Source organism: Rhododendron vialii, chromosome 5a (assembly GCF_030253575.1).
Source record: "Rhododendron vialii isolate Sample 1 chromosome 5a, ASM3025357v1".
Taxonomy (NCBI): domain Eukaryota; kingdom Viridiplantae; phylum Streptophyta; class Magnoliopsida; order Ericales; family Ericaceae; genus Rhododendron; species Rhododendron vialii.
In genome coordinates, this window is record NC_080561.1 from 24,457,473 (window position 1) to 24,483,305 (window position 25,833).

The 25,833-nt window shown below is 39.3% G+C and overlaps 1 pseudogene; it reads right to left on the reverse strand.

The window, feature by feature from the left end:
- Nucleotides 1–8,816: 8,816 nt before the first annotated feature.
- On the reverse strand, nucleotides 8,817–24,532 carry LOC131327704 (brefeldin A-inhibited guanine nucleotide-exchange protein 5-like; annotated as a pseudogene).
- Nucleotides 24,533–25,833: the final 1,301 nt, after the last annotated feature.

The following is a 25,833-nucleotide window of genomic DNA, read 5'->3' on the forward strand; positions in this document are numbered from 1 at the left end:
GTTTTATTAGAACAAGTTTTCAACACAAACAAATACTTGTAAAACTTTCAAATGTCATAAAACATAACATGTCAATGGTTAAACGAAAGTACCAAACACTAAACATAACATATCATCCATGAAAAGCTAACATAATAATGTTTAGTCTAGAGACATAACAAAAGGATTAAAGGCAATAATTGTGTGGATCAACCTTTTCGCAATACTTCCAACCAGGGTCCTTTTTACTAGAAATTTCAAATGTCATCTTCAATTAACAAGTACAAATAAATACAACAAACTAAACAAAGACTTTAAACGGAGCAGGAAAAAAAAAACAGCAGGTGAGTGTCACTATGTGAATGTGACTGGGAACACGTGGGTCGGTTCGTCGGTGGAAAATAGAAAGAAGAAGAAGAAGAAAAAGAAGAAGAATTTAGACGGCGAGAGGAAGAGGACGAGGAAGAAGAAGAAGTGAGACGGTGAGAGGAGGAGGAAGAAGAAGAAGACTACGACGTTACCTAAAGTCTGGACAGACGATGATCAACGAGGGAGAAGAAGCAGCGTCCTGGAGTCCTAGTCTGAATCGTCTGAAGAAGAGGCTGCTCGATCTGAAGAATAGGGTTGAGATCGATTTAAAGGTAGAAATTATTCAGTGCATCGCATCCTCCGGCAAGGTGTGAGATCGTTTTTTACTCCAACAAAAAAAAAGCGCGCGCCTCAGCGCCTTTCATGCGCCTTTGGGTTCCGCGCTATAGCCCACATTCTCGAAGCGCAATCCTTGCACTACGCTGCGCCTCGCGCTTCACGCGCTTTTTAAAACACTGGCCCGGGAGAAGGGCAATCCCAGCTTTTCAGTTGTGGTCATAGTCATGACCTGAGGGTTCGGCGGAATGGCTGTCGACGGTGCAACATACTTCTCGGGGATGGCACCCCTCGAACGCTTATCGCAGAGCGGAATCCAGGGTCCTCGACCGCCGACACTCTGCTCAGGTGAATGCTGTCTCTTGGCCCCTAATGTGCTATTGTGCCACCCAGTAGGTGGTTCTCTCACGGGTCCGGGTGTTTATCACTGTCAAGGCTCCGCCACCGCTGTTGACATCGCATCGTTCCTTCGGGAGCAGCCCCAGTCTATCCTTCTTGTGCCCTTGGGACGGCCCCGCGGAATGCCTTGGTGAGTGCTGTCGGGAATAACCTGCAGAGCACCCCGGCGAACGCTGTTGGGAATGACGCGCAAAGTGCCCCAGCGAACAATGTTGGGAATGAGTTGCCACTCTTTTCCCACGGTCTTCATTCCACCGTTCTCTAGACCTGGGTGTGTAACGATCATCCCGACAGTCTTGAGACCCAGTGTGATGGTTGTCTTGGGAATTTTATGCAACATTCATCCTATCGCCTGTCCAGCCAGCCACCTTGATCGCTATTCGACCTTCATGGGATCCTCTCATCCGAGCACTCGAGACCGTGGTGCTTGTCTCGGGTAGTAGTTTTTCAATCAATTAAGGGTAATAGCCGGAGAAGTTTTCACTGGTCAGCGGAGTGCGATCACGCTCTCGCCGAGCTGAAAGTTAGCTTGTCCCGAGCCCCCTTATCGTGCCTAAGGAAGAGGAAGAGCTCTACTCTACCTCATAGTATCCGAACATGCCACGAGTGCAATGTTGGTTCAGCAAGAGGGCACCGAGCATGGCAATAACCTATAGCCAATTTATTACATCAGCAAGACTCTATTGCCCGCCGAAACCCGCAACATGCCAATCGAGAAATTGGCACTCGTGTTGGTCACGGCAAAGAGGAAGCTCTTACCATACTTCCAAAGCTGTTGGGAATGAGTTGCCACTCCTTTCCTACGGTCTTCATTCCACCGGTCTCTAGACCTGGGTGCGTAACGATCATCCCGGCGGTTTTGAGACCCAGTGTGATGGTTGTCTTGGGAATTTTATGCAACATTCCTCATGTCGCCTGTCCGAGCCACCTCGATCGTTGTTCACACCTCATGGGATCTTCTCGTCCGAGCACTCGAGACCATGGCACTTATCTCGGGTTGTGGTGTTTGGCGAGTGCGGCCATCGTCGGACGATCCATTACGAGAAGCCATTCGGTGTCTGGACTACAGATGAATGCGTCCATGGGCATTAAGGTGACACAGTGGGCCGCGCCTTGTAAAGGCAGAAGCCCTAGCAGTGTCGACCGTCTAGAACGGATGGTCCACATTCCTCCTTCGGCGCCGTTCCCTAGACCTAGAAACGAGAGGTGCCCCTGGTGCTCTTGTAGCTCTTGCACCTGCGTCCTTAAACGCAATAACTCCTCTGCCATAGTCACTGGGAGCTCTCACGAAGGAGGTGGCATAGGGTTAAGGCTACCCATCGTGCAATTGACCCTGTTGATGTGGAACGAAGCCGCTACTGCAACAAGGTTACTCATCCCAGCAATAGTTGACCCCACCATAATGGACCCATCGGGTCCCCTAGCAAGAGTGCCCACAAGCCCCAGATATGCCCGCACTTGCTGAGTTGTTAGAGAGGCTTGGTGAGCTTGGGAGTTCGGAACAAAGTGCGGGAGACCAAAAAGTCATCCGTCCACACCAGTCATCTTTGAACGAGGTAAGGAGAGAGGGAGAAAGGAAACGAGGAGAAAGAGTTCACCACAAGATCTAAGTCAAGTTGCTCCCCAGCAGAGTCGCCAATTGTGGTGCTGTGCTTTCTCTAGTAGATCCTTCCTGAATGGTGGCTAGGTTGATGTATCTTTAGCGTGGTTGGGACCTACACACTTAAGTACCCGTGTTAGTGCCAAACCCGGATCGTGGGAAGTTCGGGATAGGCACTCTGACGGTCAAGTAAGAAAGACAGAAGATGAGCTTTTTAGATTATGTTTAGGGTTTTTAGAGAGAGAATTAGTTACCTTTCCCTCAAGGCAAAGGAAACGTGGAGACCAACCCACGCGTACGCACCATGCGCTCAGTGATTGGTTCGTCAATCGTGGCGCCAAATCAGGCCCGCAGTCTAAGGCCTGTCATGATCTCCACGATCTATTCCCGCAATAGGGGAAATGGTGCCGCGCCACCTGCCACGCCTACCTGACTCTTCCTGACTTCCTCTCCAAGTTAGGGAGCAGGGGTGGCTCGATGGTTGTCGATTCTGCCAATCGAAATAGCCCGGCTATAGTTGGACTTTTTGTAGAGTTGCTAATTGGTCCAGTGGGACGTTGCCGAACCAAAAGTGATGACTACCTAACCCGCATCCGGGTCCATGGTTCCTTCACGGGTGAACGAACTTGGCCCAGCAGAGGCATAGTGACTACTATGCACCGCCGGTCCATCCAACCCTTAAGTCCATGGGCCTGACTAGTCATCGTGCCGCAACCTTCACCTGGTTCGCTCTATCGAGTCATGCCCGTCACAAGAATCAATTGTTTGTTTCTCGCCAACATCATCCGACTCACCGGCCGCATTGTTCTCAATTACATTCACCTTCTCCAAGAGTACCACAAAGTCATCGTCCAAATCTTTTGCCGCTGCTAGTGTCGGCCTCTACATAGGGTTTAGCAAAACATCGGCTTAGGGTTTAGCAACACGACATCGTCGGAGCCTTCTTTGAGAAGCTCCACAATCTGGTCGTAATCGTCATCGCCTCCTTCGTCTGAACTTATGTCGGGTCAAGTACCCAAAGGCCTCAATTTCTTTCGAAAAGTAGCAGAAAGCAGAGGTGATATCATGGTTGCATGTTTGTGGTGATTGGAGGGTTGAATCTGATGGTTTGCATGCGGAAAAATTCAAGGGTTTTGGTCTGGAAATCGTTCATTCCAAAGGGTTTGTGGAAGAGAGAGTGCTTCTATGACAAGCACCTCTAACGTGCCCACAAAAAGGCTTTTCGAATTTTGAGTTGGTGGTGATCAAACTTAGAGCAAGTCCAATGGGGGATGGATAGTCATTTTCCATCCCTAAATGCAAACATCAGAGCTCCAATGGGGATGGAAAATGGCAAAGATGGATATGGAGATGGATATATCTATTCCCAAATTACTATAGCTATAAATGCCACATCATCAAACCAACTGATTCTACCAGAAAATGGTCTGGAAATCGTTCATTCCAAAGGGTTTGTGGAAGAGAGAGTGCTTCTATGACAAGCACCTCTAACATGCCCACAAAAAGGCTTTTCGAATTTTGAGTTGGTGGTGATCAAACTTAGAGCAAGTCCAATGGGGGATGGATAGTCATTTTCCATCCCTAAATGCAAACATCAGAGCTCCAATGGGGATGGAAAATGGCAAAGATGGATATGGAGATGGATATATCTATTCCCAAATTATTATAGCTATAAATGCCACATCATCAAACCAACTAATTCTACCAGAAAATGGATGGCCGTAGTTACCTGAATTAGCCGGAATGTTGGCCGGAATTTCAAAATTTATTGCCGGAATCTGGAAATTTCTGCAACTCCTTGCCAAAGTAACCAAACCACGCCAGAATCCAGTGAGAGAGAGATCTTGCAATGAGATAAAGGGAGATCGATGGGTCACCGGAATCACGACTGAAATAGTGGAATGAGGGTTTGGTTCGATGTGATTTCACGTGGGGTTTCATGGCTGGGCTTGAGAGAGAGAGTGTGTGTGTGCAAGTGTGTTGAGGTTTCATGGCTCGATTGGGTTCCGTCGAGTGAGACTTGTGATTTCACGCTAGCAAGGTTTTGGTTTGGACTTTGGACTGTGATGTGAGAGAGAGTAAAGTTGGGAGTCTTGGAATAGCTTGGAAAAATCTGACTGTTGAGGAAAAAATAACCGATGAACGGCTATAAATAATAGTAATAATTCTAACCGGTGAATTATTTTCACCACTAAAAATAATTAGGTGGACAGAAATTAGCAGGGGAAAAATTTGGACGGAAATGAAAAATAAAAAATAATTTTTAATTTTGCATGAATCAGATAAGGTCACTTTTTCTCTTCCCTTGATTTAAGCACCAGAAAGCCTGTAACAACCCTGATTTTGGTAAATAAAAAATTTCGTTAAAAATTTAATTACTTGGATTTCTTTTGAAACCCCTTTTTAATTTCTAAAAATCCGTTATAATTAGATTTTAGTCTTTTAAAATTATATTTCTTGGCTAGAGATTCTACCTAGCAAGTATAGTTAGATTCTAACCAATTAGTTGGAGAACCTAACCCTAGATGAACCTTTACCCATTGGTCGATAAATGTTAGGAAAATCCTTATCCATTGGACGATAAAAGTTTGGGAAACTTTTATCTATTGGACGATAGAGTAAATCTAAATTTCTATCAAGAGTACTTTACTAGATTGTTAAAGGTACATATATATAGTTATATATTGTTATATACACACATGCCTAAAGTACATGCATATATAATTCAAGTATATATAACTTTACTTCTTTTACCCATTGGTCAATAACTACTAGGGGAATTATTACCCATTGGATAATAGAGTAGTCTTGCCAACAAGCACTAGGGTTTATTAAATAAATCATTTTCTAGATTTCTCATGTGATGATATACTTATATATATATATATGTGTGTGTGTGTGTGTGTGTGTGTGTGTATGTACCTTATAGATATAAATACCCTAGGATTCTCTAAGTACATAATCTAATATTTTAATGAAGCATGTGACTAATAGGTTATTTTAATGGGGAATTTTGACCTTATAATTTTTTATTGGATATTTGGAAATCTACCTAAATTGCATGGTACATACTAACCTGTATATATATATATATATGTGTGTGTGTGTGTGTGTGTGTGTGTGTGTGTGTACTTGGACTTATATATATATATATATATATATATATATATATATATATATATATATATATATATGTATACTTATTTTATTACAAAGTACACATGTGTTTAATTGAATAGTTTATTAGGAAAATCTTGAATTTGAAATCCCATTAGATCACATAGTACTTTAAGTACATTTTATATATATGTTTATTTGTACATAGGAGTGTGTGTGTGTGTGTGTGTGTGTGTGTGTATATATATATATATATATATGTACTAGAGAGAGAGAGAGAGAGATTTGGTGTGTACCTTGCCTTGATTTCTTCCATTGTACTTTGACTCGCTTGCAATCTATGGTTATATACTCTTCTAAGCAAAAATCTATCTTTCAAATGTCCTTATGTGTACAATTACCAATATAAAACCTTGTACCATCCTACTTTCTCCACCAATCTTTCCATAATCCAATCCAAAATACCAAATCTAGCCTTGCATGCCTAAGAAATAGGTAGGAGTTGTACAAGCAAACCATGACCTAACTTATCAAGCTTTCAATCAAGTTTGAAAGGTGAAAAAGAATCAAAGATAGGATAGAGAGAGAGAGTTCGGATGGGAGAGGAGAGGGAGGAGCCTTGGCCTATAAATAGCAAGCTCACCCAAGTTATTTCTCACACCTTCACTCATTGCTCCAACTTCTCTCTAGAATTTCAAAGCTTTCCAAGTTCCAAAGTTCACGTTTCTTGAGTTTTCTTGAAGTTCTTGAGAGCTACCACCAAACCACCTCTCAAAACCACCCTTAGATCTTTAAAGTAGCCTAGTTTAGTTAGCAAAGTTGTTTCTAGGAAGAGGAAACCCATCTCTCTTCCTTTCGAAGCAATTCGGAGCCGTTACGCCGCCAATTCGCAAAAACCAACGACCGAATCTCGAAGCCAACCAACCTCCTAGAAGAACGGTAGAATATCCCTATCTACTTCCCCTAAGTATAAATAGAAATATGTATGTTGTTTGTACGTTTGAAATGCATGATAGCTTAGTTTGCTAAAGGTAGTATTGTTATATTGAATAAATGACTTTCAGTACATTAAACATATGTCATATTGAACTTCCCACAAAGGAGGAAAGAACGGATTTTGAAAATATTAACTTGATTAAGGAGTATTCGTAGTTTGATCTTATGATGGTTATGAGCATGATTGAGTAATATAGAGTTGGATGATCTTATTAGTTTAGTTTCAAGATTCCAATGAATGATTTATGTGTACTTATGTGAAAAGTCCTACCGCGGAGCCCATGCATGAAAACGAGACACGAAAATCGAGAAAGTAGAAACATGACACCTAGGGTGTGGTTAACGAAAAGGTGTGTTTTGACTAGGATAAATATTTTTAAAACTACATAATGGCCAGATGTGGTAGCCTTTGTGTGGGGTGTGTGTGTGTATGCCAATGGGAACCCAGAGCAGCGGAACCATTGTGAGGTTGTGTGCGTTCCCATGGGAACCCGGAGCGGCGGAACCATGGTGAGGATCCTCGGGAACCCGGAGCGGTGGAACCGAGATATGGCTTGATTATATGTGGAGAGGAGCCAATGCAAATTTTGTGTGCCAATGGGAACCCGGAGCGGCGGAACCGAGGTTGGGTGTGTTAAAAATGATTTTGAAAATATTGATTTGGTAAGTGATAAATGGAGACACGGTCCACGACGAGTCGCGTAGGAGAAACTCAGAAAACCATGGACACAAACGTTAGTTGATTAGCGAATGCGGATGTGTCATTGTGAACTGTTTTGTTAAATATGCATGTTTTATGTGGAAATCGTTAGTATTACGATCTACTGCTTGTAAGTTTAGGGTTAGTGGGTATGGATTATTCTATTGAGTTCTCGTAGCTCATGGTGTTACCTTTGGTGACCCTGACATATTATACTGGTGGCGACGCTGGTATAATGTGTCAGACCTTATAGATGATCAAGATGAACAGTACACCTTGAAGGCCTTTAGTGCTGAGGAGCTGGCTAGGATGGAGGAGCAGGCAGAGCTGTAGTTAGGAACCCTAGTTTCCCTCCCTTTTGTAATGAACGTACTCTTATGGAGATTGTGATATAATAATGAGCCAGACTCTATTTCGAAGTTGCAATAAAATTGTCTATTTAACGTACCCAAAATTCGAGGCGTTACAAAGCCTCAATGTGATAGACCATACTTGGGAGAATTGAAAATTTTCATCTTAAAAGGCCTATTTTCGTATATAAAACACCTATTTTTCATTTATGCAATAGATTTTTAGATTGTAATTAAGTATAACTATTATTTTATTTATATTAGCTTTTGTTAACATATCGTACATATCCCGTACGATTCATAAAATAAAATAAACGATACACGATACGTATCCCGATTTGAAAACACTATATTTTGTAAACCAAATAAAAAGCCTTCGGACAACTTGGTTGGGTATTGATTAATAAGAAAAACATAGAGCTTTCTCTACAATGTTTGCTTTTGAGTTGTTCTTGTGTATCCTTTCCTATAAGATCCCCATGCGTCACAACCCAAAGGACATATGACAGAGCTCCTTTGCATTCTCAATATGGTTTCCATCTTCACTGATTTTTCTCACTTTCACCAACTTCCTTCGAACTTAACATATGTATGCTACTCCCCTAACACAGCAGCATGTGTATGATAAGGTGCACACACTCTTATAAGCGTGCAGCTCATAACTTTTTCTTTTGATTTCTTAGGAAAGTATTCATCAAAATTCACTTCAGAAACACATCCAAAACTCCTCCATTGTTCAAGTAGATTTCATGAACCCTATTTTTGATGAATGATTACTCAAAGTTAGAAAGACAAAATCTAGGGAACTGTCAGCTGTCAAACTTCACTGCGCCTTAATTTATGCAGTTCTAGATAGAAAAATTGTGTTGAGCAAGTTCTGTCTTGTTTACTTCAACATTCAAAAGTCGCCCTACTTTAGTTGAGGCGACATGAATTACATTTATCATCCATGTGTAACAATAATGAGAAATAGCCAGCAAACCAAAATGTCATCTAGAGCAAATGATTTTTCCAAGGAAAAACTAAAACTTCACACAGGAACGAGTACCTCAGCGAGCCGATACTCGCATATGCGCAGGAGAGCTTATCCAGTGGGAACTTTTATTGTTGGCAAACCCAATAAGACAATTGACACAATCCATAAAGCAGTCCCCAACGACCTGCTCAAAATGTTCCAAGATAACTGCATAGTTTTTTGGCCGTTAGTAGTTGTTGAAGTGACAAGAGGAAGGAAACACCAAATTCATAAAAAGATTAAGGTCTCAATCACCTATTAAAGATACTCATTTTTGAGCCTCCATGACTTACCTACCAAAATAACTCTTAAACGACAACTAGAAACTCTCAAGAAGGACAAAGTTAAAGAAGAAAGCTTGGTTCTCACCCTGTTCAACATTTTCAAATGCGCTTTCCACAATTGGTTCCAACCATCATCTGTGTAGCAGCTGTAAAAATCATAAAAACACTTCACCAACCTGACTTTTTGCTTCCAACTTTAGATTTTATCATCTGCAATTACAGCAGCAAACATGATTTTGCAAACATCTAATGCATATGACAATTGACTACCAGCAAATCCGATCACGAGACATACTTGAATAATGCAATCAACAATCAGTCTCCGTACGGTTTCACTGCAACTGCTCCGCATAAGAATGACAAATGGTTTTAGGATGTCATTTTGAAATGTGAAATTGGCGAGTTCAGCACGCTCCAAGTACTTCATACCAAGTTATCTCAGAGAATCAATAGCATACGTAGCAATTTTCTCATCATGATGACAGCCAGCAGAAATAAAATGATTAGCCAGGACACACCATATTCTTGCCCATACCTGAAAAGAGTATTAAGTTATTGGTAGAAGGAAATGTCAAGATTGTTAACAAGTCTATCGTTACTGCACAAGCACATCATACATGTCGTCACTTAATCAGACGCAGGAGAGATAATTAATGTCGTAAACAAAGGGAACTTTCTCGGAGATCATTTACAGGTTTTCATCACTCCAATAAACAATGACTAAACACATAAATAATACTCAGACAAAAATCTGGCCAAACACAGCCATGCACTGACATTTTTCTTCGAATGTTTGCTTGTTGATGCAAAAGTGTTGGATTATTTTCTTTCACCAGGGAAAATTTTGGTCTAAGACAAGATACAGAACTAACAATAGATTTATATAGTGACAGCGTTACGGTAACAGTCCCAGTCTAACAACAGTGGGAGTATTGTGCGATAAGTATGCAAAAGTGGATATTAGGCTAGGCAATTTCTGAAATCATCACCAACATGTTTAAACTCAATGACACGCATGTTTCAACTCTCTTAAGCTTAATTTGCCACATCTTAACGCTATCTTCACATGTAGAAGCATATTTTTTACACAATGGAAGTATATTAACAAATATTAGCACTTGCATGGATATGGATATATTTTGTGAGGTCAGGAAAGCATTAAGATTATTTCTAAACATAGAGCTGGAAGGAAGCAACAAGTGCTTCTCCCACATCTTTTATTCAGTTATGCTTCTCTTTGTCCTTTGCATTTGAACAAGGGGCTACCATTTGATTTTAGCACCCTCTCTTGGGATCCCACAGTGACAAGGTAGCAATTTCTCTTAGCACTCTGTAAACTCTATCTCTATGCTTCAGTCTAAATCAGCTAGCCCTAGAAATCATTTGGCCTGCCCCTCTGGAGTGGGCCTGTTGCACGAATGGAGGCCCATACCCCAGCGTTTCCGGTAAGAATACTAAGGGACTAGACCAAGTAATAACAGCTCCTCTTGTTTCTGCCAGCGAAGAAGGTACAAGGGCATCTACAACCCAGCTTTAACATTAAAAACCCATTGTGTCAATAACATAGACTCATCAGATTCACCACCGAATCATAAAATATTTCTGATTCGCACCATTTTGAAGGGCGAAGCAGCCCGTTCAGTGGTGATTCAACAGTCACCAAGTACACAGGGTCTCAAAACCTGATTTGAACTGGCCGGCCTGCACCTGATTGGTTGGTTTAAAACAATGGCAATTACTTAAGAAGCAACAAATTTGCAAAAGCTTCAAGTACTGGAAGGCAACTATTTCATATAACCGTGTTATGTCCAAAATTAAACGCAACATAGATGCACAAATAGCGGCATACAAAAAAGCAAACTGAAGGATCACATAATCAACAATACAAGTTTGTTTACTTTTTTTTTAAGTCTTTAGTCTTTAGTCTTTTTTATGTGTTACAGCTTTTGGGGTGGGGTTGAGCTGCTTGGGGATATTTGTTTACTTTTGACATTGTTAACAAGAAGGATAAGTAGATGGTAAGGACATGCTCCAGGAACCAAAGTCTCAAGCTCGAATCCATGTAAAGCTCAACCCAGTGAATTTATCCCTGCAACCAAGCAGGCATGAGATTCGGCAACAGAGCTTCCCTATGGACAAGTACGCCACTGTAAGAGGCCCAAACACCACATTACAATGTTTCAAAATAAAAAGAAATGGACAGAAAATGGATAGAAAGGAAAAAAGTTTGCCTATTAGCAAACAAAAGACACATCGGTAATCAGCTTTTCACACTAACAGATCAGTTCCATAATTGTACGGATTACAAACCTCGACACATAATGAATGTTGGAAAACCTAGGCTAACCATTTTTAGAATTCAAAATTCCTTTTTTATGCCTCAAGAACACATGAGAAATACATTCATATGCTACTCCATATACTTTTTTATAGTTCTGCAAAATCAACCCCACCGTACAAAACAGGTCAACCTAGCAGACCTAAAGCTACAGTCCAACAATTAGATGCCTAATTTAGTGGAAAATTAAAGCTGCACAAAGCTATTATCGAGGTAATATTATGTGTAGAACTAACTAAATGTGGACGGTAAGAAAATTACCAAGCGTATACGTGCAAGCTAAGAACACAAGCTGGAGTTTGTTTCAGTTCTTCGGCCGACACATTACACAAAGCAGTGAAACTCCACTACCGCTTCACTGGGCAATTGAATACTATTCACAAACACTTGTTCTGCTGGTTTGCCGGCCAACTCTCTCAGAGATTGAATAATAGCATCCCTGGAGATTTGATTTGATCCTTGCATGACAGTTCCAGTAATAGTGGGAGTTGACATGATGTATTCAAGCAGAGAATTGCACTCCAAAACTGCATTCCATGTGTCTTGAAGGGCATCAGTCTCGGAGTCACACAAAGCAAGTAGAATCCTCAATGCTTCCACATTTTTACCACACATGTCCTTTGGTGCGTGCAGGAAATTAAATCTGATATGTAAAAACCACCAGCTTGAGTGAATGTCACAGGTGGTATCACATTTAGGTAGAAAGAGAAGCAATGAACACCTTGTTCCCATGAGTTTGCTATACTTTCCAAACAAGAAAAAACAGAAAATTACTTTAACATCTTCAAGCACAAAAGAAATGTAATACAAATATCAACAAAACATAAGGAAATGTTATACAGTAATTTAAAGAGAGGAAATTTACCTAACTAGAGATGATAAAAAAGCATTGCACATGGTATCCATTCTCTAAATCCTTCCATACAGAGAACAACTTGGCTCATTGTCTCCTTCCTCCATAGTAACAGAAAAAGTTGCGAGCAAAGGCCATCCTACAGCTTCCACCATCAGCCTTACAAGTTCAATCTGATATGAAGTATGAAAGACTCCTCTCTTCATTCCTTGAAAATAGCCTGTGTTTGTTTAATGACAGCTTCGCTTTCAGACTTTGTGTCCATTGCTGAATTCCTCGTCGGTAGAGCCAAATTAAGAATGTTAACAAAGCGACCTCTCTCTTCTGCTTCTGGCTTCTGTCTACTGTTTTTTCCAAGAGCAACCAAGTCATCTTCTATTTTTATCTCTTCTTCAAAACGATGGAATCATAGATATCCTCCAGAAGTTCTGTCAGAGCACACTCTTCAGCATCATTCGTGGCATTAATGCGTATCAAATCAGCCTTGGACAATTTAGGCCATACAATCGGATTATGCGCATCAGTATTCAACATTACAACTGCACATACAAGGACATATGCGGTATTTGCATTCTTAAAAAGACCTGGATTATCTGCACAGTAACTGCAAGAGGTAAAACAAAGTTTATATTAAATTACTAGCTGGCAACAAGAATGGGTTTATCATGGGTTCTTCAGTAAGTACCATTTGGGGTATATTAAATTACCATTTGGGATAAGACCTGATTCCAAAAGGTTCCCTTCTCCCCGCAATCAATATTGTCAATGAATATCAAAGGTTTATTAGCCTTGAATTATCAAAGCATGTATTGGCACTGGGCCACTAGCTATGAAATCATAAAGACAGACGAAAGTGCCTGGAACCTTGCTGGTTTCCAAATAAGGCACAGTAACACTAGCCAGCGATACCCACGCCCCAGTATATATGAAGAATAGAATCAGCAAATTAAAAGGTTCTTTGGCAGGCCGCTAAACATTAACTTAAGAAGAGTCAAAGTTTAAAAGCAAGTGCTTGGGTCTTTTATTCGTGCACCTTACATGGTCAACTGAACCATCTAGGCAGAAAGTCTTAAGTATTAAGTTAGGTTTCCAAGTGCATCTCATAACATAAATTACTTGGTCAAACTGCATTGGTAGATCTTGACTAAAAAAAGAAGCAGCTAGAGTTTCCCTTAAAAAAGAAGTGCACTTAAATATCAAAATAAGCGAGATCTTACCACTTAGTATCAGAAATCAAAAGTCCTTACCCACTGACGGGAAAACAAAGCATATGAAGAAAAAACACTTCATAGCTAATATACTTGCCACCTTCCCAAAGTCACTACAGTTATCCATGATTTAAATTGCAGTACGTGTCAATATATTAGTCCTTTTTGCCTTTTGGGATCTACATAATTATCTTCTCTCTTTTTCATTATTGTATTTTCTCTTCCTGTCATCCGTCTTCCTTTAAAGTAGGGAATTAATAATGCCAAAATCCTTTTTGTTCCTACTAAAACTCATTCATTGCATGACTTGATTGCCCTCCACTACATCACTTACTTTACGAAAATACCCTTTAAAATCCCATAAGTGCAATGCGTTTTCCAGTTCCACATTTCAAGCAAAAATGCAAGGATTCATGAGCAAATTCTAGAGCTAATTTTAGAAGAGAAGCAAACAAAAATTAAACATCAAGCAAAAATGTAATTCACGAGCAAAACTAGAGGTAATTTGAGAAGAGACGTAAACAAAAATAATCCTCTGGATTTGAAGGGGCATTTTCGTAAAGTAAGTGGTGTAGTGAAAGGCAATTTAGTCATGCAATGAATGAGTTTTGGCAGAAACAAAAAAGGTTTTGGTAGGAACAAAAACGATTAAGGGTTTTGGTAGGAACAAAAATGATTTTGGCATTATCAGCTCCCTTAAAGTAAGCTATATTTTTAGAGAATTAATTTTGTCACTCCCCTTCTCTCACAAAACAAAAACAAATCATCCACTAAAGAGACAAAGGGGAGTGACGTTCACCACTGCCCTATTTTTACTTCATAACTCCTTTTACTACTAAAGTTGGTGATGAGTCTAATCTTGCCAACAATAACAAACACAAGTACACAAGCAAATGAGAATTAGGATGTGGCATCTATACACTTCACTACACACACAAAAATGCACCCTACAAGCGGTTGACTTGTATTACTATTGACGTTGTTCACGTGAAAAGACAAGTCCAATTGCAGGAGTGACTTCACTTTCAATGTAGTAGTAGACAAGTCACAAGTGTTCATGAAATACCAAAAGCTGTATACTTACTTTCATCTGTTATATTCCAGATATTCAGACGCATAAAATTTCTTAATTGAGCCGTTGGTGTGCAAAGTACCAATCCATCAGAATTTTCGGGTAAATTGGGATTAAATCTATTTTTTTAGTGTGTATTCGGCCAAATGGAGCCCACCTTCCAATAGGTGAAGGGCCCAATTAAAGCCGGGGCATAGTCGAGAGGCTTGCATCCATATGCCCACACACGAGAACATAATTGTATACACCTACTGGTCAGCAAATTTCTCCACGATTCGATCTATCTTTTGTGCTTCTCCTGGAAGCCGGAATCCTCTAAGGAACTCACGATTTGCAGACTCAAACTTCTTACTAGAGAACTTCATGGAATCTACACAAGCATGCATCACAGCAAGGGGAAACTCTTCATGTTGGCCCAAGTAGTCTCCAATCATAGCCTGCAAACCAAGGGGATAAAACAAATCGATTCAAACAAACTAAATTGGGAAACAAACAAACACCCCCTGAGATTTCTAAAAATCCAATAACAACCATTGTTGGGTTCTGAACTAGCGGTTCTTCTAGAGGCAAATGTTTTACGCTCTGCCATTTCTTATCATGCTTTTACAAGATTGGTTTTGGGCCTTATGGCTATTACTTTTACAAATACGATGTCAGCATTTTTTTTATGGGACTTTTACCACTAGGTACAGAAAACCACATCTTAATTCTCATTAAGGTAAGATGGAATACTTAATTACCACTAGGTCCACTTTTTACAAAATACATTTACCATTAATAGAAGTGCCACCCTAGGGTTTTAGGGTAACCTCCCTAAAACCTTAGGGTACCCTAGGGTTTTAGGGTTTAGGATACCCTAGGGTTTAGGCCCACTTTAGGATACCCTAGGGTTTAGGTTTAGGCGCTTCCATAGAGCTCTAGGGTTTAGGTTTAGGCACTTTCATAGGGGTTTTAGGGTGCAATTTTCTATCATAGGTTTTTAGCGGTTTTGACACTTTAATAAGGTACTCTAGGGTTTAGGCACTTTCATAAGGTGCGTTTCATTAATTAGAGGTGACTTGGTGGGAATTACTTTTTATTTTCTGTACCTCCACATAAATAGCTCCATTTTTATCTAATCGAAACTCAAACAAGATGATGTCAGCATTTTCCATCCCGTTATCAGGTAAATTACGAGGTGTTACTGTAATTTTAGAAAAGTGAGGGGGGTTGGTGCAATTTACTTTTTAGCAAAACAAATAGATCAATAGAAAGAGGACTGCCTATAGAACAGATTCTCCCTTATGTTCTGCATTATTTTTGCCCACTCTTCAATCGGGGTTGTAAGCCTATGAAACTTTACTGAAAGAATAGTTCTACCATGTCCAGACTCGGAGTATTCCTCACAAAATGAGCAACTAAAGCTGGTGTATTTTCCACCAACCAATTTGATAACATTTGTTCTACACCTTTCGCTGGTTTCCAGTCGAACTGAAACATATTTGGCACCACATGTCAGTACCTTAACACAGCCCGACCACCCGGCCAAACAAAAAAAACTAGTGGATAAAGTCCTGCTTTTTAGTGCAAAACTAAAATGTTTCGTAGGAGATGCCCGTCAAGGCAACCACATCCAAATAAGCAGGAAAAAAATCATCAGCTTCTGCAGAAGTCCATTTAACAAACATAAAAAATCTGACAAACATTTTCTCTCCAACATCCCAAGAATTAGGGGAACTGTGATATTAGAGTTTGATAAATTACCTCAGCTATAACAGCCTCCATGGTAGACTTATGAGCCTTGGCCTTCTCTAAGTTATTATGTAAATCTTCCCTGATTGTACTCTCATCAAATTCTCTAGATGAAACTTCTCCATCAATAGGGTGTTTACCATAACTGTGGTTCTCTAATTCCCTCCTCATCTTCTCCCAGTCAACCAATGATTTTAGCACATTCATTCACTAGCCACTATAAAGGTCAAGGAATAGAGGTAATCAGTAGTTTCTTCTAAGTTCTAGCAAAACAGTAATTCACATTTGGAATCAGCATGACATAGCTTATGCCCACGTTGTGCATAGAGGCAAACCAATAAATCCCATCTGGTATACAGTGATTGAGTTAGGATCAACATGTTGATTCCCATGATCTCAATAGAGTGGTAACTTGTACAAGAAGATTATGATGTAATGGAAATTTGTTGAGTGAACAGGGAAGAACCTCAAAAGATAACAAAAGGGGAATGAAAATATTATAAAAAAGTCATCCTAATTCGTACCATGCGTTCAAACAAGTTACGTGCCTCAAGATCACAATCATAGTTCACATACAGGTCAACAAGCATTTCAGAGTCCTTGCACACTTTCTCCACCATTCTGCAGAATAATGTGAAAGTATGGTTATAAAATAACCCGACATCCCCTAAAAAAATAAATGACCAATACCAATTTCACTACCATTAGCGAAAGATGAAGCAATTTAATCATAGTCAAGAGTATGGTAAACCTGTACTGGAGAATGCTTATCTTTTGATTAAGGGAGCATTCTAAGCTATCCAATGATAGCAGAACAATCAAGGGAAAGAAGATGCCAATTTCACCCTGAAATAATTATAAGGCAGATACCACGAAGGACAGATAAAAAAAGTTTTCAACCAAAACAAATAAACTAAAGAGGAACATAGAAAAAAAGAAAGAAAGCAGTACGGAAACACAGCACATACCTTGAGACTTTCCCTAAATCGCAATAAAAGCACTGAGAAGATTCCTGTTGAGTACTACCAAAAAGTAAATTAAGAATCACCATTATCAAGACCTATAGAGAAGAAGCTCATGTACGAAACAAAGGGGACCCAAAGGCATGCTACTAAACCTGGAATATCATCAGGGAATGAGAAACTGAAGCTCACAACAAAGCGTATGAAAGGTAAGCTGTCACCGAGTCGATAAAATGGAAGTTCTTAGTGAATGAATGACTAACCCCTTCCAACAAACCCTGAAAATACAATAGCTTGAAGTATGTCTCAAAACATCGTAGCAATCGAAAATGCTATGAAGCAAATAAGCAACAAATATATATAAGAAACCAAATACAGGAGAAACCAGTATAAAGACATTTGAAAATTAGTCATTCTTCTTTGCTCTCAGCATGCTACGAGGATGAACAATCTCTGTTACTATTATCTAATAAATAGTTGAATGATGTTAAAAGCTTGCCATGAAGATGAAAATCTGCTATATGGTAGAAAGCAAAAAATGTCTGCAGAAGGGAAATAATCCCAAAAGCTCAATTGTTTTCTAACCAAATAAATCTGTCCATGCTCTGCAACCTTGCTAAACCATCAAGTTGAAACACAAAATGATTTCTCATATCATCTCCAATTTTTCCACGAATCACACCCTATACATGGTTAAGATCATAGGCCAACTTCAAATACACCAATCAAAACCATAAAAATGAATTAATGCCCAACTATCTTACAACAATAGGGGTCTACTAGAAATAAGGTCTATGCGGCTGAGACCAAGAAACTCAGAAACTCTCGAAATAAGTTAAATTGAGCCAATGCCGATTCAAATCAAGAGGATGCATACATTCAGTCCATGGAATTAACCTGCAGAAGCTCGACAGACAAAATACAGGTCTTGGATGTCACTTCATCATTGTCCTCTAAGGATATGGCAATTTGAACCATGGGTACCCGAACCGTAACCGAAGTTATTCCCCAAACCATAACTGAAATTTTCCTCGCGGGTACGGGTTTGGTTGAGGCATTGGATGTCACTTCATCATTGTCCTCTAGGGATGGTAATTTGAACCATGGGTACCCAAACCGTAACTGAAGTTATTCCCCAAACCATAACCGACATTTTCCCCGTGGGTACAGGTTTGGTTGAGGCATTGAATAACCAAACAGGTATCGGTTCGGTTATGGTTTAGCTGATACCCGAACCGAATCGAAAACTTGTAATTACAAAAATACCCTTATATATATAGATGTGTACAGGCAGTAAGTCTCTCTCTCTCTCTCTCTCTCTCTCTCTCTCTCAGATTTCTACCAATCATCCTTAGATCCTACGATCCCTACCAATCATCCTCACTCCTCTTGCCATCGATCATCATCACTCCAGGCACTCTCTCGCCGTCCATCATCATCACTTCGAAGAGGTGAAGGAGCTGATGTCGTCTCATCGATCATCTCTCAGGCCAAGCGTGAGAACTGAGGTCCACTGCAACAGGACTACAAAGTTCTATTTCTGTTCCATTTTGCCATCTAATATTCGTTCATTTCATTTAATCGAAGTTGGTATTTGTGTTGCTCGATGAGTTGTGTTATTTACAGAATCTCTCTCTCTCTCTCTCTCTCTCTCTCTCTCTCTCTCTCTCTCTCTCTCTCTCTCTCAGAATGTTGTTTTACCTTACTATCTTTTCACCATCTTCAAGATGCACAGCCCTGTCAAAAACAGCTTCTAAGCCCTACAAAACACAAAGAAATGAAATGGCATAGCAAGGCATCATAGCAAATTACACCTGCCCCACGCATTTGAAACATTGGAGCCATATCAACTGGCTTGACGATGAGCATGGCATATGAATGGTGAAGAGTATCACCTTTTATGTTAGTACCCCCAGCAAGATTCTGAAGTTCCTCCACAGAGGCAAGAGACATCGCTTTCACTTGATTCAGAGAAAGTGCATGACCCAAAGTCATTCCTCTGTCTCATCTTAAAACAGCCTCTTCCACTGTTGAGTCTGAAGTATTTTCTGAAGCAAGTTCTTTATGTGGGACAGAACTAGATGTGGTAGAGACCTAACTGCCTGAGATGAATAAGACTCTAAGAATACAGTGGAAGCAACTATAGTGTGTACATGCTCATGCATCAGACAGGAAACAAAAATAATGCAAGATATGTTTTGAATTCCCCCAGATCAGTTTCCATTCGCCCAAATATGATGCTGATCATTTGGGTCAACGTCGCCTTTGACGTTGCTTGGTTCACGGGACTCTTGCTAAAACCCAAAAGAGTTCCTATCAATTTTCACATAAAGTTGACAACTTGACGTTACACTAACAGTGCAAAAGTTATAACCACCACCTGTTAAGAGCAATATTATAACAAACTCTGATTACTCCCAGCAATGGTTCTCCATGAACTGCACATCAAGAAGGTGAATAGCAAGTTAATCCTTCGTCAGTTCAATCCAGATTGTTCCTGAAATTCAATAAAACTACTGGTAAAAATAAGTTAATTATAAATCTGATTTCAGAAGCAATTGCAATGTGATTGTTTTGTCATCTTGGATTGCCCATCCGTAAGATAACTGGAAAAGTGAAGGTAGCCTAATGCAATCTATCTCACGAACCCTCCACTAGGAGGACCACACCGGAAGGAAAGGTATTTATAGTTACTTAGCCCTTTGTTGTTAAAAGCAATCTGTTGGGCTCTAGGCACAAGGAGCAAGCTTCATTGAAGCGAGTGGATCGAGTAGAGCAGAAATAGAAAATATAGGTTTTAGAGTTATAGTTAACTATAGGAAATCAGACCCAATTACCAATTCAAATGGCAATTTGCAGAGAAAAAGAAAAAAAAAATCCAACAACAGTACAAAAAAGTTGACCTGAAAGGCAACAAAAGAAAACCTAGAGGCAAAGACGTATATAACAAAAAAAGGTGGAGGAGTGGACTCGATCGACCAATGTAAAACTTGTCGATTGTGACTACTAGAGACTTCAATCGAGCTTGTCGATTGGTGGTATGGAGTCTGGATTGTACCAAAAAACATTTTCGTTCTTTTTTATTATTATTTAGGGTTAAAAAATTTACCTTTCTTTTAATTTTTTAAAGCAACTAGAAAGAGGTGTCCACCTCTTGCGCCTTATGGTAGGTTTCTTTCACGTTGCTTTGCCCCACCCTCCGTAAGGCGCACAACTTGTCAAGCCTCGGGTCTAGCCGTCTAGGTGCACGCCTAGGCATGCCTTTTATGTGGGACAAATTCTAACACTCTACACCCCAACCGGCAACCACACTTAAATAGACGAACAAAAGGATCCAAAATACTGAGAGAACAACCAAATAAAGTGCACTTATGGAGGAAACAATAGGGAGCTTAATCATTAACGAAATAGAGTCTTCCACAATAACCTTTGAATGACTAGATCTCATTCATGTTCAAACATCCAATTCTGAACCAATTAACAATGAGTAAGAGGCTGCACGTCTCACAAACTAATTTCGCAAATCATAATTAATTTCAGCAACCAACACTATTTACGCCATCGGCTTCTTCTAATTGTGTATAATAATGGTAAGGTGGCCCCGACTTTTAGTTACCAAGTGCTATTCATCATGAACCGAAGAAGGTAAAGGGGTCAACTTGCTCTTGACAGGAAAATAAAAATCAAATGCAGTAAAATTCTTATAAATAGCCCCATCGTGGCGGGATAAACTAGGTTACCAAGTGCTATTCATCATTGGGAACTTCTTTAGAATTGCCAATTCTGGTAGTTTTGACAAATTTCGGTTGAACAGAGACAAGAGACAAGGTTGACTTGGCAGTGAAAAAATAACAAATTACAGTACTTGAAGGTAAAGAAGAGAATAACGTGGTCAAGAGACAAGTCAACTTTGTTCTTCTACTTGTGTTTGTACATTGGTGTTTCACAAGTTACGGAATGCAACAAGAAAGCAAAAGCTTTCTGAAAAAACGTTTTCTTTTCCATTTTTGGTTTACTTGTTAGGAGTGCAATGCAATATTTACGACAAGTTTGATGCTATTGATTCTTTTTGGAATACAGTTTATCATTTTCACAATTTATTGAGCAGAAGTTTTAGGGGTCACCAGTAAACCACTAAACCTTTAGTTCTATTTGAATCAAGTAACAAACTTTATCTTATTTGGTTTTGGTTGGTGTAGAACAGTCTATCAGTAAAGCTTTTATTACTGTCTCATTTGTTAATCAAAATCATTGCAGGAACTCGGAAGAGTCTAAAACAAAAACAACAGTACCCATGTAATCCCCAATCGATGTGTGTATTGGCTGGGGACAAACCCAACCTTTGGCAAACATATGCCCAAAGTGGCTGCTCCCAAAAAGTTTTAGCACTAAAATAGCATCCCCCTACACCTTCAAAATCGAGGAATGGACGTTATTGCCGTGGAACCATGCCCCAAATTCAAGTTGGAAGGCATTATTGAAGGCAAGCCTAGAGACCAGATTCAACTCCTGAGCTAATTACCTTGCTTCCTTCATTCAAAATCCAGAACATAGTAAATGGATATGCACTCTTCCTTTTCAGTAAAAAAGTTGGATTTAAGAGAAATGGAAAATGTGTTTGCCCAAATCTGTCAACCTTTGTCAGGTGACTCAGGTTGAACACCATTATAGGCCCTAGTTATTTACTCTTTTGGCCCTCAAACAGCCTAAGTTCCAAAAAGCCAGCTTGCAAAACCAAGCTTAACTTTTGCAATTTTTCATTATTCAGACCCAGGAATGTAACTTCCATTCAAACCCCAACTAAGAATCTATTCCTAAGACAAACCCACCACAAGGCAAAACTCAAATTATTTGTGGTTTGGTCATTAGTTTTTCCAGAGTATCATACATGATAAACAAATTTGTTGCAAGAAGTGTGGAAAGCTTCCGTGCTAATTTGCCCACAACAATAAAAAGGGAACTGTGGGGACTCAAAATTCCATAGTTAACTTCAAAAGTGAAGCACCCACATCTCTTCCAATGAAAACCAATACTGTTAGGAAACCAAGAGACTTGAATAATTCTTGAACATTATTCCAAAAAAATATTATTGTTCAGGAGATGGACCACAGAGTCCTAAAGAGACAAAAACCAAAGAGTCAGCAGTTCAAAATAAAAGCAGTGAAAGCATAATGGATCCGCATCAAAATTGGCAAAACACAACATTACATCTTCCGTTTCTAACAAAATATGATCTATGAGTCCCTCTAATATAGCACATATCACAGATTTAGTTCCAAGATTAAACATGTCGCCAATAAAAAAAATGTAACAAAAAGCTATCATAACCATTGTGACATACCTCTGAACTTGGTGGACGATACAGCAGTAAGAAGCACCTTCAACACTTCATAACCAAAGGCAGAACCTGTCAGATGATGAATTCTCCACACAACTGCAAACTATGTTAAGAATGTCTGTAAACAGTGCCACATTTTTACCCCCATCTAGCCCAGGATCACCCTTTAAATGGACATATGCTATGAGTTTCTGGGCTCATGGAATTTAATCAGAATAAGTAGGACAATGAATCTGCTATATGCATTGAAAGTTTAGACAACTATAGAATGTGGTGGATTTTTGTTTTCTAATTTGTGCTGAGATTTCACAGATAAGTTAACTTCCACTCTATCAACTAAAACAGATAATAACAAGATGACTCATTAAACCAAAACTTCTCAAAATCAAGTATGCAATCAAAACAAGCACGTACATGTAGACAATCCAACACAAGCTGTGGACTTTCACATTATTGGATTCAAATGCAAGTCGGATTGGATTCAAAACAAGCTCCGTCTCAGCTCCTTCCAAAGGATTCCCAGCATTTGCTAAGGCTCTGGTAATAGTTGCTCTTTTTCCCATTGCCTTGCTAATTTGTTCAGTCTCATCAGCTGCTTGTGGAACTGTAGTTGTTTCATCCGACTCGATTCCATTCTTAATAACTACAGCATCAATTTCAGGTAAACTACCAAAATTGATTCAATAAACACCAAGAACACTTCATCAAAGACAAATTTTCAAAGAGAACTACAAACCAAAAAACACTCATCATTCAATAACCTATCGACTAGCATTGAATTCCCATGGCTATTGGACTAGTACGGGAACTTCAGTGTGATTGTGGATTGATTCTTCAGCATCTCTTTTCTGGTCCCTATTGAAGATTTAGAAGGCAAGATGGGTTAATAATTCTGTACATAAACTGGGCCATTCTCACCATTGACCATTTGGGCAAGCGGTGAGAGTTCTTGTTGTATAGATGCTTTATGTGTAAAAAGTGTAGAGTTGGAATTTGCTGCTTAATATTTTTGCCGTTGCTTGGGTCATGCTTACCTTGGTGAAGGCTATTTTTTATTGTTGGCAGAGGATGCCAGACGAGAGGTGACTGTCAATTTTAGGACGTGATGCCACATTACGGTTTATGATCGATTTGTAATTGGTAAGAGCAGAACTGTAGATCTGTTGATGCTCCACTCTGGCCTTGAAAAGGATGCTACTCTCTACACTGTTTCTGGGGTTTAGACAACATTTTCCTTCAGTCTAAAAGTTGGGCACACGATGCATGTGCAATTTTTATTGAAGAAACACAACAATAAAATTATCTCAATCTCTTGCGCATGCAAGTGGTTATGTAAAATATTTCTTCATGCTAGCGTTTTAAAAATATCACCAACACACACACACACACACATACTTGTATGAGTAGGACCATTCTCAACTAGAAATACTTAGGATGACATGAACATAGAAGCAATTTCATTCTTAATTACAATTTCTGATAAAAGGATACGATTTCAAAAGATGTCTTGCAATGCACATCAAGACTCCATGCTACGAACCTTTTATTTGGTACCTGAAAATGGAAGGGTTGAGCAAACACGTGCCCAATAAAAAAATCTCCAACAAACTCTATATGCATATCAGATGAGATGTGCTTAGGGAATCCTAACATGAGCAATGATATTTTGAGTAAAATAAGAACATAAAGCACAACCATAAATTTAAAACCAAAGAACTCACACGCACACACCATTATTTCTAAATCTCAATTTCCCATCAACCATATCCCTTTTTATCAAGGTTCCGTTTCAACACCAACACATCATGAGTGATTCCTAGCAACAAACCCATAGGTGGGACCTAGTGATATTACATGCGTTTGGGACCACGTGCATCCCCCTTTGCCCAAAGGTTAGAGCTTGTAAAGCCCATTCCTCATCCTCTCCATGTATTGGTATCCACATTCCAATTACTTAAAATCAACCATTATCCTTCACTTGTTCTCATTCCTCCATAAATTTATCATCTAAATCAATTTCCCCTTATAAGGGCCAATATTAACCTTCATCAATTTGTCGATCTTTTTTTAGTTCCTTGTTGCGTGGTCACTAAAATGTCAGCACAAACAAAAAATACACTAAGGAAACAATTTAGCCAATATTAGGGGGGGAAATTGAAAAAAAAAAAAGCTACTCCACATGAATAGTGGCCACTCCAAGAATTAGTGTTCACAAAATCAAAATTAACTTGATCTAAGGAAAAAATAAACAACTTTTGCACTCCTTAATACCTAATCATCTATTTTCAACAAACTACAAATTACTAGCTAGGAAAAAACAAACTACAAACGAAAACATTTAGTTGTTTTAGTTCTTCATACGGCTAAAATTTTGATAGATAGGAGCAGGGAAAACCTAAAGAGAAATAAAGTATAACCATTTTCAGTTTTTTTTTTCCGGTAATTTTAAACATAAACATTTAGTTGTTTTAGTTCTTCATGCTCGCATACACAGTGATAGATCCAAATGTCATTCACTCCAAGACCATTTTTAGCTACCCATGTCATCATGATGTCCCAATAAGTCAGATTGTGCAATGGCATTTTATCGAGCACAATGTATGCATTACCAGTGGAACCACGCTTTCACTGAAAAAAAAGGGAGATGCGAAGTTGTGCTCTCCCTTCTATAATACAATAGATATCCCAATGATGGGGAACACTATTATATGATCACGAAAACAAAATAAGATCTAAAAATCGCATGTTACTTTGGAAACAAATAGAGTACAAAAAATGATCCCTAGAAGCCTTGGCCTCTAGGTTCGCATAACTGGGCCTCAAGGAAGTATAGAATCTGACTAAACGGTTTACCCAACAATCATTTGTATAGAAATATTAGATTTGCCAAGAATTAGAGAGTTACTGTAGCCTCACTTCCATGATACAAAAATAAAAAATAAAATTCAAAAACAAAGAACGTAATACAATTCCAAATTTAACATTCTAATAGAGCCATTTGGATGAAAGGGCAGAATTGGCACATTTGGAATGAACACAGCAAGCTCAGAAAAGATTTACCATTCTAGGTGTGCCATTTGGAAGCAACTCCATAATTTGTTGCCGGAGGACACCAACAATATCATCACCATCACTGGCTTCCTAAAAACATAAAAGAGTAGAGTCGGGGAAGTTAAAACACGAAAAAAGAAACAAATTAAGCCAGTATGGATGAAGGGTTGATCATGACTCGTGAAACTCTCTTAT